Genomic DNA, 14,081 nt, shown 5'->3' with positions numbered 1-14,081 from the left:
CACCGTATGTGTTGTTATCTTTGAGCAATTACCAATAGCTTTTAGCCTGGATCTCATCAATTCACAGACTAAGGTTTTGGTGACCCAATATCACCCACGCACCCTCCTGCTCGTGCTGAGGAAATGTCGAGATTCTTGGTAGGCAATATTTACTGTGCACATGGACTCCATTTCTGCTGACCTGGTAATACCTGGATGGGTTTTGGAACACTTCTGCAGCACTGAATTTCATGTGGCACAAGTTTGACCAAAGTCTGTAAGGTTCCATACTTGAGCTAAATAAGCAGCTATGCAATCAAGACAATGACATAGTCAGAGGCAAGTGTTCTGAACAAATGCCTGTAGGAACTTGAATTTGGCAACATTTAAAAATAGTGAAAATTAGTGTAAACCCTACAGGAAACAATGAAATGCTAGTGCAACTGGAGAAAGCTGCCTGGCAATTAAATTCAAATATAAACAGAGACAATGGTCAGGATGTTCAGAAGTGCTCAGCAGCCATGTTTACCCACGTGCCTAAAAGGGAGCTGAGCTCTTTGGGAAATCTGGTCCCAGTTGTGGGCTCTGAGGCATTTTGAAAGGTCTGCCTCCAAGTCAGAGAGAGATCAATAAACCTTTGTGCATGCTTCCTGCAGCTGTTTTAAAAGTGGCCATGTCAGTGACATCAATGGAGAATCATGGATAATTGATACTGGAGGCACCTGGTAAGTGTGGCAGCACAGAAGCAGCTGAAGTTAATGACATCTACAAGCACTTTCCCCACCAATAAACTATGGGTCCAACTGTCCTCATGATCATTCGCACAAATACTGATTTAAGGAGTAATTTACACCAAGTGAGCTGTCATAAACAGATAGCTAAGGGTTAATGTCTCTTTCACCTGAAGCACCTGACCAGAGGACCAATCAGGAAACCGGATTTTTTCAACTTTGGGTGGAGGGAATTGAGTGTCTAAGTTTTTTTGTCTTTGTTTTCTGGCTGCCTGCTTTCTCTGAGCTTTGGAGAAGTAGTTTCTATTTTCTAGTCTTCTGTTTCCAAGTGTAAGGACAAAGAGATCAGATAGTAAGTTATATGGTTTCTTTTCTTTGGTATTTGCATGAATATAAGTGCTGGAGTGCTTTGATTTGTATTCTTTTTGAATAAGGCTGTTTATTCAATATTCTTTTAAGCCATTGACCCTGTGTTGTATCATCTAATACAGAGAGAACATTTGTACTTATTTCTCTTTCTTTTTATATAAAGCTTTCTTTTAAGACCTGTTGGAGTTTTTCTTTACTTCAGGAAAATTGAGTCTGTACTCACCAGGGAATTGGTGGGAGGAAGAAATCAAGGGGAGATTTGTGTGTTGGATTGCTAGCCTGACTTTGCATTCCCTCTGGGGGAATAGGAAAGTACTTTTTGTTTCCAGGATTGGGAACAGAGAGGGAGATTCACTCTGTTTGGATTCACAGAACTTGTGTCTGTGTATCTCTCCAGGAGCACCTGGAGGGGGGAAGGGAACCAGGATTATTTCCCTTTGTTGTGAGACTCAAGGGATTTGGGTCTTGGGGTCCCCAGGAAAGGTTTTTCAGGGGGACCAGAGTGCCCCAAAACACTCTAATTTTTTGGGTGGTGGCAGCAGGTACCAGGTCCAAGCTGGTAACTAAGCTTGGAGGTTTTCATGCTAACCCCCATATTTTGGACGCTAAGGTCCAAATCTGGGACTAAGGTTATTACATGAGTGGCAGCTGGTGGGATATAGACAGAACCCAGAAGCCAGTAGAAATATTATATTTTTCTTTTCTCTGCTAAGGGCTTTTTAGCAGAGAGAAACAGTTTGGTTTTTAAAGGGAACCAGAGAGAAATTTTTTTTTCTGCTCTCTCTGGCAGTTTGTGGCTTGCATGTTAAGCGAGAAGCCATTAAGAACCTGTTAAGGGTCTTTTGTCATGCAATAGCCCTCCCATTAGGAGGCAAGACCAGCACTTATAGGCATGCAAATAAAGTGGTTTTTCTGGTTTCCCTTCATTGAACATTAGCTAGAGAGAGAAAAGGACAAAAAACACTGTTGCTAGGCAGACTTCAGGAGGCAACAGAGAACCTGCAGTTCAGAAGATAAACACCGGAGGGCACCCCAACACAAGAAAACAGGAATCATGACTTCTAAGGCAAAAATTGAGGCCCAAGAGCAAGTCAGAGAAGCTGAACACAGGCGACAACTGGAAATAAAACAAACAAAGATGGAAATAAGAGAAAGAGAAAGAGAGGCGGCCCACCGCCGAGAAATGGAAAAACAACAAAAAGAAAATGAAGAGAAGGAAAAACAGAGAAAACATGAACTGGAATTGGCAAAAGCTGGGCTGCATGTGCCAGCCAACCCTAACAACCCGGTGCCAAATATTGCTCCACAGCACAGGAAATTTCCCACCTACAAGGCAGGTGATGACACCGAGGCCTTCTTGGAAAATTTTGAAAGAGCCTGTCTTGGGTACAGCATTCCCGAAGACCAGTACATGGTAGAATTGAGGTCACAGCTCAGTGGACCTTTAGCAGAGGTGGCAGCTGAAATGCCTAAGCACCAAATGAATGACTATAAACTTTTTCTAACCAAGGCCAGATACAGGATGGGGATAACCCCAGATCATGCCCGTCGGCGCTTCAGAACCCAAAAGTGGAAACCAGAGGTGTCATTTCCCAAACACGCCTACTACATTGCAAAAAACTATGAGGCCTGGCTAACAGGAAACAACATTCAAACCTTGGAAGAACTGAACCTCCTCATACAAATGGAGCAGTTCTTGGATGGTGTTCCTGAAGACATCACACGGTACATACAAGATGGAAACCCCAAGAATATCGCTGAGGCGGGGGAGATTGGAGCCAAATGGATGGAACTGGCAGAAAGCAAAAAAGCTACTGTCAAGGGGAACGATTACCCCAGGGGGCACACAGACCATAAACCCTACAACCGAGGACAGCCAAAGACCCCACATACCACCCAAGTAAAGCCACAGATACCCTACCCTTCAACCTCACCAGTCTCCAGGAACTCACCTCGGCCCAGTGACCCATCAGATGGAAGATGCTTTAAGTGTAATGAACTGGGACATATCAAGGCCAACTGTCCCAAGAACACCATGCGAGTGCAATTCATTACACCACCATCACACCAAAGATCCCCAGGCCCGGATGCCTCTCAAATACCCTTGGAGCGAAGGGAAAATTTGAGAGTGGGCGGAAAGAAGGTTACTGCGTGGAGAGACACGGGGGCACAAGTGTCAGCTATCCACCAATCCTTCGTTGACCCCAAATTCATCAACCCAAAGGCCAAAGTTACAATTTACCCCTTCATGTCACAAGCTGTAGACTTGCCTACAGCTCAACTGCCTGTCCAGTACAAAGGCTGGTCAGGAATGTGGACTTTTGCAGTCTATGACAATTATCCTATCCCCATGCTACTGGGGGAAGACTTGGCCAACCAGGTGAGGCGGGCCAAGAGAGTGGGAATGGTTACACGTAGCCAAACCAGGCAAGCTTCCAGACCCATTCCTGTTCCTGAGCCATCCACAGAGGCCCCGTCTGTGTTACCAGAGACCCAGACAGAGGTAGTGGACCCGGATTCCATGCCAACCACTGAAACAGCCACAGCACCTCCAGTCCCAGGCCCGGAACTGGAACAGCAACCAGCACCAGCAAGTGCAACCCCATCTTCAAACTCAACGCCAGAGGGCGCCAGCGAGCCAGAACTGGCAGAAGCAAAAGACAGCCATACCCAAAAGGCTCAGCCAGAGCCTGAAATACCCTCAGGTGCACCAGCGGAGAGCGGTACACCAGCAACGGAAACAACCCCATCACCTACATCGCTTCCAGAGGGACCAAGCCCAAGTCCACAGTCTGAGGAAGAACTGGTGACCCCAGCCTCAAGGGAACAGTTCCAGACTGAGCAGGAAGCAGATAACAGCCTTCAGAAAGCTTGGGCGGCGGCACGGAACACCCCACCGCCTCTCAGCTCTTCTAATCGATCCCGGTTTGTTATAGACCAAGGACTTTTATACAAGGAAATTCTTTCTGGTGGACACCGGGAAGAATGGCAGCCGCAAAAACAGTTGGTGGTTCCAACTAAGTACCGGGGGAAGCTCTTAAGCTTAGCCCATGATCATCCCAGTGGCCATGCTGGGGTGAACAGAACCAAGAACCGGTTGGGAAAGTCCTTCCACTGGGAGGGGATGGGCAAGGACGTTGCCAAGTATGTCCGGTCTTGTGAGGTATGCCAAAGAGTGGGTAAGCCTCAAGACCAGGTCAAGGCCCCTCTCCAGCCACTCCCCATAATTGAGGTCCCATTTCAGCGAGTAGCTGTGGATATTCTGGGCCCTTTCCCAAAAAAGACGCCCAGAGGAAAGCAGTACGTACTGACTTTAGTGGACTTTGCTACCCGATGGCCAGAAGCAGTAGCTCTAGGCAACACCAGGGCTAACACTGTGTGCCTGGCCCTAACAGACATCTTTGCCAGGGTAGGTTGGCCCTCTGACATCCTTACAGATTCAGGGTCTAATTTCCTGGCAGGGACCATGGAAAAACTGTGGGAAACTCATGGGGTGAATCACTTGGTTGCCACCCCGTACCACCATCAAACCAATGGCCTGGTGGAAAGGTTCAATGGAACTTTGGGGGCCATGATACGAAAATTCATCACCGAATTCTCCAATAATTGGGACCTAGTGTTGCAGCAGTTGCTGTTTGCCTACAGGGCTGTACCACATCCCAGTTTAGGGTTTTCACCATTTGAACTTGTGTATGGTCACGAGGTTAAGGGGCCATTACAGTTGGTAAAGCAGCAATGGGAGGGGTTTACGCCTTCTCCAGGAACTAACATTCTGGACTTTGTAAGCAACCTACAAAGCACCCTCCGACACTCTTTAGCCCTTGCTAGAGAGAATCTAAAGGATGCTCAGGAAGAGCAAAAGGCCTGGTATGACAGACATGCCAAAGATCGGTCCTTCAAGGTAGGAGACCAGGTTATGGTCTTGAAGGCGCAACAGGCCCATAAGATGGAAGCATCATGGGAAGGGCCCTTCACGGTCCAAGAGCGCCTGGGAGCTGTAAACTACCTCATAGCATTTCCCAATTCCTCACTAAAGCCTAAAGTGTACCATGTTAATTCTCTCAAGCCTTTCTATTCCAGAGACTTACAGGTTTGTCAGTTTACAGTCCAGGGAGATGATGCTGAGTGGCCTGACGGTGTCTACTACGACGGGAAAAAAGACGGTGGCGTGGAAGAGGTGAACCTCTCAACCACCCTGGAACGTCTGCAGCGGCAACAAATCAAGGAGCTGTGCACTAGCTTCGCCCCACTGTTCTCAGCCACCCCAGGATGGACTGAACGGGCATACCACTCCATTGATACAGGTAATGCTCACCCAATCAGAACCCCACCCTACCGAGGGTCTCCTCATGCCCAAGCCGCTATAGAACGGGAGATCCAGAACATGCTACAGATGGGTATAATCCGCTCATCTACCAGTGCATGGGCATCTCCAGTGGTTCTGGTACCCAAACCAGATGGGGAAATACGCTTTTGCGTGGACTACCGTAAGCTAAATGCTGTAACTCGTCCGGACAACTATCCAATGCCACGTACCGATGAGCTATTGAAAAAGTTGGGACGTGCCCAGTTCATCTCTACAATAGACTTAACCAAGGGGTACTGGCAAGTACCGCTAGATGAACCTGCCAAGGAGAGGTCAGCATTCGTCACCCATGCGGGGGTGTATGAATTCAATGTCCTTCCTTTCGGCCTTCGTAATGCACCCGCCACCTTCCAAAGGCTGGTAGATGGTCTACTAGCTGGACTGGGAGAATTTGCAGTTGCCTACCTCGATGATGTGGCCATTTTTTCTGACTCCTGGCCCGAACACCTACTACACCTGGAAAAGGTCTTTGAGCGCATCAGGCAGGCAGGACTAACTGTTAAGGCCAAAAAGTGTCAAATAGGCCAAAACAGAGTGACTTACCTGGGGCACCAGGTGGGTCGAGGAACCATAAACCCCCTACAGGCCAAGGTGGATGCTATCCAAAAGTGGCCTGTCCCAAGGTCAAAGAAACAGGTCCAATCCTTCTTAGGCTTGGCCGGATACTACAGGCGATTTGTACCACACTACAGCCAAATCGCTGCCCCACTGACCGACCTGACCAAAAAGACCCAGCCAAATGCAGTTAAGTGGACTGATGAGTGTCAAAAGGCCTTTACCCAACTTAAGGCAACGCTCATGTCTGACCCTGTGCTCAGGGCCCCGGATTTTGACAAGCCATTCCTAGTAACCACAGATGCATCTGAGCGTGGTATAGGAGCAGTGCTCATGCAGGAAGCAACAGATCACAACTTCCATCCTGTCGTGTTTCTCAGCAAGAAACTGTCTGAGAGGGAAAGTCACTGGTCAGTCAGTGAAAAGGAATGCTATGCCATTGTGTACGCCCTGAAAAAGCTACGCCCATATGTTTGGGGACGGCGGTTCCAACTACAAACTGACCATGCTGCACTAAAGTGGCTTCATACTGCCAAGGGGAACAACAAGAAACTTCTTCGTTGCAGTTTAGCTCTCCAAGATTTTGATTTTGAAATTCAACACATCACAGGAGCTTCTAACAAAGTAGCTGATGCACTCTCCCGTGAGAGTTTCCCAGAATTCAGTAGTTAAAAAGTGTTCTTAAAATGTAGAAGTCTGTTAGTTATATACTTAGAAGTATATGTAAAGGTGCATGTGTTGTATTAATCTGTTTATTTTAATGTTCTAGAAGGAAATCGCCGCCAGTGAGCTTCCCCACTGTCTGCAATTTGGGGGGCGTGTCATAAACAGATAGCTAAGGGTTAATGTCTCTTTCACCTGAAGCACCTGACCAGAGGACCAATCAGGAAACCGGATTTTTTCAACTTTGGGTGGAGGGAATTGAGTGTCTAAGTTTTTTTGTCTTTGTTTTCTGGCTGCCTGCTTTCTCTGAGCTTTGGAGAAGTAGTTTCTATTTTCTAGTCTTCTGTTTCCAAGTGTAAGGACAAAGAGATCAGATAGTAAGTTATATGGTTTCTTTTCTTTGGTATTTGCATGAATATAAGTGCTGGAGTGCTTTGATTTGTATTCTTTTTGAATAAGGCTGTTTATTCAATATTCTTTTAAGCCATTGACCCTGTGTTGTATCATCTAATACAGAGAGAACATTTGTACTTATTTCTCTTTCTTTTTATATAAAGCTTTCTTTTAAGACCTGTTGGAGTTTTTCTTTACTTCAGGAAAATTGAGTCTGTACTCACCAGGGAATTGGTGGGAGGAAGAAATCAAGGGGAGATTTGTGTGTTGGATTGCTAGCCTGACTTTGCATTCCCTCTGGGGGAATAGGAAAGTACTTTTTGTTTCCAGGATTGGGAACAGAGAGGGAGATTCACTCTGTTTGGATTCACAGAACTTGTGTCTGTGTATCTCTCCAGGAGCACCTGGAGGGGGGAAGGGAACCAGGATTATTTCCCTTTGTTGTGAGACTCAAGGGATTTGGGTCTTGGGGTCCCCAGGAAAGGTTTTTCAGGGGGACCAGAGTGCCCCAAAACACTCTAATTTTTTGGGTGGTGGCAGCAGGTACCAGGTCCAAGCTGGTAACTAAGCTTGGAGGTTTTCATGCTAACCCCCATATTTTGGACGCTAAGGTCCAAATCTGGGACTAAGGTTATTACATGTGAAAGCTGGATAAATTGGACAAAAGCAGGGACACAGGCCTGATGTCACTGGATGCAGTCAGGGGCAGACAGCCACTGCATATAAAGCAGGCAAATCACTGGCAGAAGGGCGAGTTGCGGAGTGAAAAAAAGGTATGTGCTCTGCTGGCCAGAGCAGCATGGCATACGCCTCTCCCCAAGGGGAAGTGACTGCTGTGAGAACATACTATCTCCTTAGCAATAATAAAAGGAGACCTTAATTAGCACTTGCCAGCTGGAAGAGACAGATGCAGCTTTCAGTTGCAAAATGGCCACTTCAGAGCTGCTGCTACTTGGTTCTGCCAAATCAAAAGGGCCAGCCCAAGAAAAACCTTCTGGGAAACAAAGTTCCTGGAAGAAGGGAGCTTTGGTCTCGGAGGGTTAAAGAGGACCAACAAGCCACCCAGGGGCTGTTTGCCTTCACAGGGGCTACCACCATTGTATTACAGAGGCATAAGTGAAAGTAGATTTACAACATCCACAAGGTAATATTGTCGAGAGTTCATCTCCCATGTAAAAAGCAACAAAGAGTCCTGTGGCACCTTATAGACTAACAGACGTATTGGAGCATGAGCTTTCGTGGGTGAATGCCCACTTCGTCAGATGCATGTACTACACCTACATGCATGTGATGAAGTGGGTATTTACCCATGAAAGCTTATGCTCCAATACATCTGTTAGTCTATAAGGTGCCACAGGACTCTTTGTTGCTTTTTACAGATCCAGACTAACACGGCTACCCCTCTGATACCCATCTCCCATGTAGGCACCTAAATGACATTTCCAGAACTCCCTTGGTTCACACTAGGAGGGGCTGGAGGTTGAGCAAGTGAACGTTGGTCGCAGTGGGGACTGTGTACTCTTGCATGTGATTGTGAGCATTGTTGTTTTCATGCATGTATAAGCCAGATTTGAGCCATGCTTCATTCATGGAAGTGCCCACCAGCACTTAATGATAAATTTGCCTCCCAGACATCAAATGCTATTTGCTTCCTCATTGCCACATCCACTATGATGCTGCTGGTGAGGTGTTACCTAGCGTGGTCACCATGTGTGAATTGTCACACTGCCCTTCTGCTCTCAGCTAACTCTCAGACTAAGTGTCCTTTCACTCTGACTCCCTGTCCTGGTGTGCTGCTTCTTTGGGGGCAGGGCATTATTAGTTAGGCTAGGTCTTGTAGCTTCTAGGATTCTCCCATGGCTGTCGCTCATATCCTGTTAGGACATGTTAGGCATGATGGGACTCCTGCCTTAGCTGCACTTGCAGTCAGCTGGTCTTCACATTTTCTGGGGACAGCAGGCAGGTGTGTGCCTTTTGGGGGGCTCACTTTCTCCAGAGCAGCCTTTGAGGACACCCATGGACAATTGGGGGACACGTCTTCATCAGCCCAAGGGAGCTGCAGTAAAGCCACTGGCATGAGGCAAATTCAGCTGGTCACGACACGAAGAGCTCCAGCACACTGGATTTTGGAAAGGAAACTGGTGGTGGGAATAGGAGAGAATGTATTCATTGCGCCAATTGCTAGACCTTTCTCACACAATTCTGAACACTGGCAAATCTGGTAAAAGAACCAACAAAAACACACACACACACACACTAGAAATGTTGTTTGGGAGAAGAAGGTAAATATCTGCGACCTGTGTCTCACATTTTCCCTAAGAACCCAGCAGATTCCTCCTGCCCCTAACAGTTCTCCTGGTCTTGCATAAACTCCTTCTGCAGCCTCCTCTCTTTAAGAGCCCTTCACTGCTAGTCACACAGACTTGAATCTCTGCAGGGGGTTTGTATGGCCTATCTGCTCAAACAGCGCATACTGCAAGGCCCTCTCAAGGAGTGCACATGGCACATCAGGGGAAAAGCACAGAAAATGGGGCAGCCCTGCTGGTTCTAGCCCAGCAGGTAGACAGATCTGGTGGGCACTATAACAAAGTTCTCTTAGAAATCACAAAAATAAATGAGATACAGAGGGGTCCAGAACACAGGGCTGGGAGCCAGGGACTCCCAATCCTAGTCCATCTCTGGCTGAGGGCAAATCACTTACAACTATATTTTACCCTCTCTCCCCCCATTCAAAGGTCACATTGAAGTCAATGAGATTTTTTTTTTTTAAGAAATAAGGACAGAACAGGGCTAGTTCTTTACACATTAATCAGGGTCCTAAGTGGATTTTAGTGATGAACAGCCCGATAGCCTGGTTAAGCATTCCTCTGAGGGACCAGGGCCCCCAGAGGTGAGTGGAGAAAGACCAGGGAAGGTTACCAGTAGGGAGGTGCTGTACACTAAGAGCTTGTAGCTGTTCACTAAGCTGAGGTATCAAGCCTAAGTTCCACCCCACGAATCTGCCCCAGCCTGCTAGGCACACCCCAGAGGCAGAACGTTCAGTCAAATGTAACGTTTGAAAAACTCTCTCAAAAATGAGTTTAGCCTTGCAGTCACCTGCAAAGAAAGAATTACTGCCCTCAGGTCCCCAGCCTAGCCTCCCTCACTGAAAAGCTGCTGCATTTGTTTTTCTAGGCAATAGACTTCAGGTACAGCTATATTTTTAGCTGCGTATATTTTCGCAGTGGTGAGTGCTGAAGCTTGGGAAGTCAAAGCACCACCTATGCCAACCAAATCATCAGCCTTGTCTCAGCTGACCGAAAATTATCTCTGTGGTTCTGAAGAGGACAAAAGCCACAGTCAGCGCAGAGGAAATGTATTATCCCAGGAAGAAGAGGCTAAGTAGAACCTTTCAGTCAAACCCAGATGTAATTTTCAGATGCAATTAATTTATTTAAAAAAAAAGTCTTCCTTGTTATTTGAGAAAATGAAATCCCTTGTCTTTTTCTGTGTGAGTGTGAGCACACGCCCAAATGAGAGAGACTTATAAAAATGCAGAAAGAGATAAAAAACACTAACAGCTAAAACCAAAGAAAAAACATAGGAACATCACATAGCAACAAGAGGAAATGATGAAGAAATGATTACAGTGTAGGAAGGAAACAAAAGAAACCATTACATAGATATAAAAAGATATTACAGATATAAAAAGAATTACATGCAAGGAAAAAATACACATAAATAGGGAAAATGCACAGAGATCACGACAATGTTTTACGAAACCCTGATATCTTTAGTTTTGCACAGAAATGCAAGCAATGCAGAACATTTTACAGCTGTAAGGGTATCATTTGAAGTTTCCAGAATCCCGAGTTTCTGTGACGATTCAGGGATCAGACAGACTCAGATTCAGAAGGCTGGATGTGGCACGTAAATCATCTAGTTTGATCTCCTACATTATAAAGATCATGGAATTTCATCTCCTGAGTCTTGCACTGAGCTTAAACTTAAAATAAAAAAACCAAACACACCCAGCCATCATTTAAAGAATCCAAGCGATGGAGAATCCAGCACATCCCTCGGTGAGTTGTTCCAGGGGTTAATCACCCTCTTTGGATATATCTGCATTGCAATGTAAGCCCAGGGCGAGTAGAACTCGAATTAGCAGACTCCGGGTTTGTTAACCTAGGGTTTGAGCATCTACCCTCATTTGTAACTGCAGGTTAGGAATCGTTGAATCCTGGGTCCCCCCTTGGAGTTCCAGAGTCTACACTGCATTATGTGATCTGGAGTCCAGCCACCCCTATCCCAGACCCCCTAGAGCCCTCCCAAAGTGTGGCCACACTAGCCCTTAGTCATGTTTTCCCCACACTGCACCACAGAAAATCAACTGAACTTGACTGTCCAGAGAACAAAGAAAGTTGGCCCGTAGGATCGCAGGATACTTTTGGTGGAATCCCAGAGCACCAGTCCAGAGGGGCTACATCTACACTGCAAAGCAACAGAGCTTAAACCCTGGGTCCCAGCTTGACACATGACCATAGCCTCCATCCCTGTGGGGTCAGGGGTCTGAGCCCTGGGTTAACATGATTTGTGTGCAGACAAAAGCACAATTAGGCTCGAGCTTGCATTCAAATGCTAGGCTTACATTGGCATGTAGACATACCCTCTGTTAAAAATGTTCATTATATTTCCAGGATGATCTTTGCTGACTTCCACAGTTATGTCTGTGTGAAGTCAAAACACTCATCTGTATGAAGCCTGGTCTACACAGAGTCTGACTATTTTGGTCACAGGGCATGATTCTAACCCAAACAGGTATATTTGTATAACCCCTAGTGAGGGCACAATTACATCAAGGTGCTTTGTACCACTGAAGCAAATTCCCCTTCCCTTACAGGAATAAACTATACAGTATAAGCACCTATATATCAGTATCTGCATCCACACTTGGAGTCTTGTACTGCTTTAACTGCATTGGTACAGTTGTGCAATACAGTGTGTGTGTTTAGACAAGCCTTCGGACTCACAAGCCTCTCTCCTTGTAGGTACTTATACACCATGATCAAGTCACTTAACTTTCTTTCTAAGAAGCCAGAGAAGATTCAACTCTTTAAGTCTCTCATGGCCAGGTGAATTTTCCAGGCCATGAATCACTCTTATAGCTCTTCTCTGAACCCTTTGTAAAGTGTTGACATGAAACCTGTGAACACAGTTTACATCAACTCCATGGGACTATTCAGATGTATAATTCTACTAAATTGTTGACATGTCGGATCAGGGCTATTGTTTGTAATGAAAAGCTCTCCAGAGCTTCTAGAATCTCAGCATGCTTGCAGTCCTCTAATTGCTCGCTCTCATGCCCCAGTCTTTTGTCTGGATTGTAACATGCAGGATCCGACAAATACAACAAATACAGGGTGGGACCTCGAGGATGACATTCACCACTGGGTAGAGGGCCAGAGCAAGGCCATAAGTGATGCATAGGCCTTGTCCAGGTGTGAAATTCTCCAAGAATGAGGGACTGAACAGTCAAGATAATCCTTTCAACTATATCTGCAAATGAATCAATTTCCAAAGCAATATTCTTACACCAGAAAAGTCTCTTTCGTAAATCATAATTTCAAACAGGAATGCTGAGAAGGAAAAAAAAATCCATCTCAAAGAAAATTAGGTAGATGACTAAACAATAGGAATCATATTGAGAAACATGTCCTGCTTTGTTAGCCTTCTCCACCACATTCCCAACCTAAGGTGTTACATTTGTTACTTCCTAAGGCTGCTCGTGCAAGTGTCTGACAGGAGTGGGGATTGCACAGTCAAGCCCTAAAATAAACAACCTGCATACACCTCTCGCACACCCCCTTGCTTATCAAATTTCATCAAAATTGCGCAGGCTCTCTCCAGCCTGCAGGAGAATGGGCAATCTGACCAGACGAGCAGGCTAGCCACCTGAAGACAGCCATTTTCCCTGTCCCAAACTTACACAATGCTGAAGAGCAGTGTCCTCCATAAGAAATGCAACAGCATCCTACAGTTACAGTCCAAAACGTCAGCATTTATATTAGTGATACTTTAGGGTTTCGGTCTCTTACTGTAGTATTTTGCTGAAGTGTGAATGATGGCGACACTACTTGATAGCCTTCCAGTAGGAGGAGTGGGGTCAAACAACCAGACTGGAGATAAGATAGATCTTGATATATTTAGGAATGGGATTATATAACAGGGCTGCCTGCAACAGCCGGACACTGGACTTGATGACCCAAGAGGTCCCTTCTACTCCCATGTTAATATGATCACAGATAAATGTGAGTATTTGATATTCATTTTTAGTTCCATTATCCTTCTGGTGTGGGGAAAGTTAAACATTTCCTATTTATCTTTGGATTATGCACAGTAGGGAGTAACAGGGTCATACAGATAACGTAATGCAACGTGGGGATGGCCAAAGGGCTCTGATTGCTGTGGTTGTCTTGGAAAGAATATTCAATTTAGTGTTGTACAAATGCTGCCGTGATTAACATTTGCTGAAGTGTAATCTTCAAGTCTTGTTCAGAGTGCAGAGGTTTCCCATCAGGGCAGAATCCACCCCTCACACTCTGAACCTGCAATCAAATCCATGAGGACAGACCACTGAGCCACGGTGAAGCCACACTGCCTTCAGCGAGATTCTGTGCAGGCATAAGGGTCTGCAGACCTGTCCCGATTTCTGCAGGCCAACTAGGTTCTGCAATGCAGCAAAGTCCTCCTCATTCTACTCTCTCTCACACTAGTGAGAATCCGGAGTAACTATTGATCTGGATTTATGCTGGAGCAAGTAAAAGTAGAATCCAGGTTAGAATGTTTTTAGATCTGCAGGGTTTCGATAATCAAGTTATGTTTTCACCATTAGAAGAATGTTAGAAGAGAGGATCTAGGGTTGCCCATTTTGGTTGGACATATTCCTGGAGGTTTAATTATATGACAATCTTTAGAGATTAATCTTTAATTTCTGGAGACTCCGGGACAATCCTGGAAGGTTGGCAACCCTAGAAGGATCAAGTGCA

This window comes from Gopherus flavomarginatus, chromosome 6 (genome assembly GCF_025201925.1).
Source record: "Gopherus flavomarginatus isolate rGopFla2 chromosome 6, rGopFla2.mat.asm, whole genome shotgun sequence".
NCBI lineage: Eukaryota > Metazoa > Chordata > Testudines > Testudinidae > Gopherus > Gopherus flavomarginatus.
The sequence above is the reverse complement of the archived record's forward strand: the minus strand, read 5'-3'. Positions refer to the sequence as shown.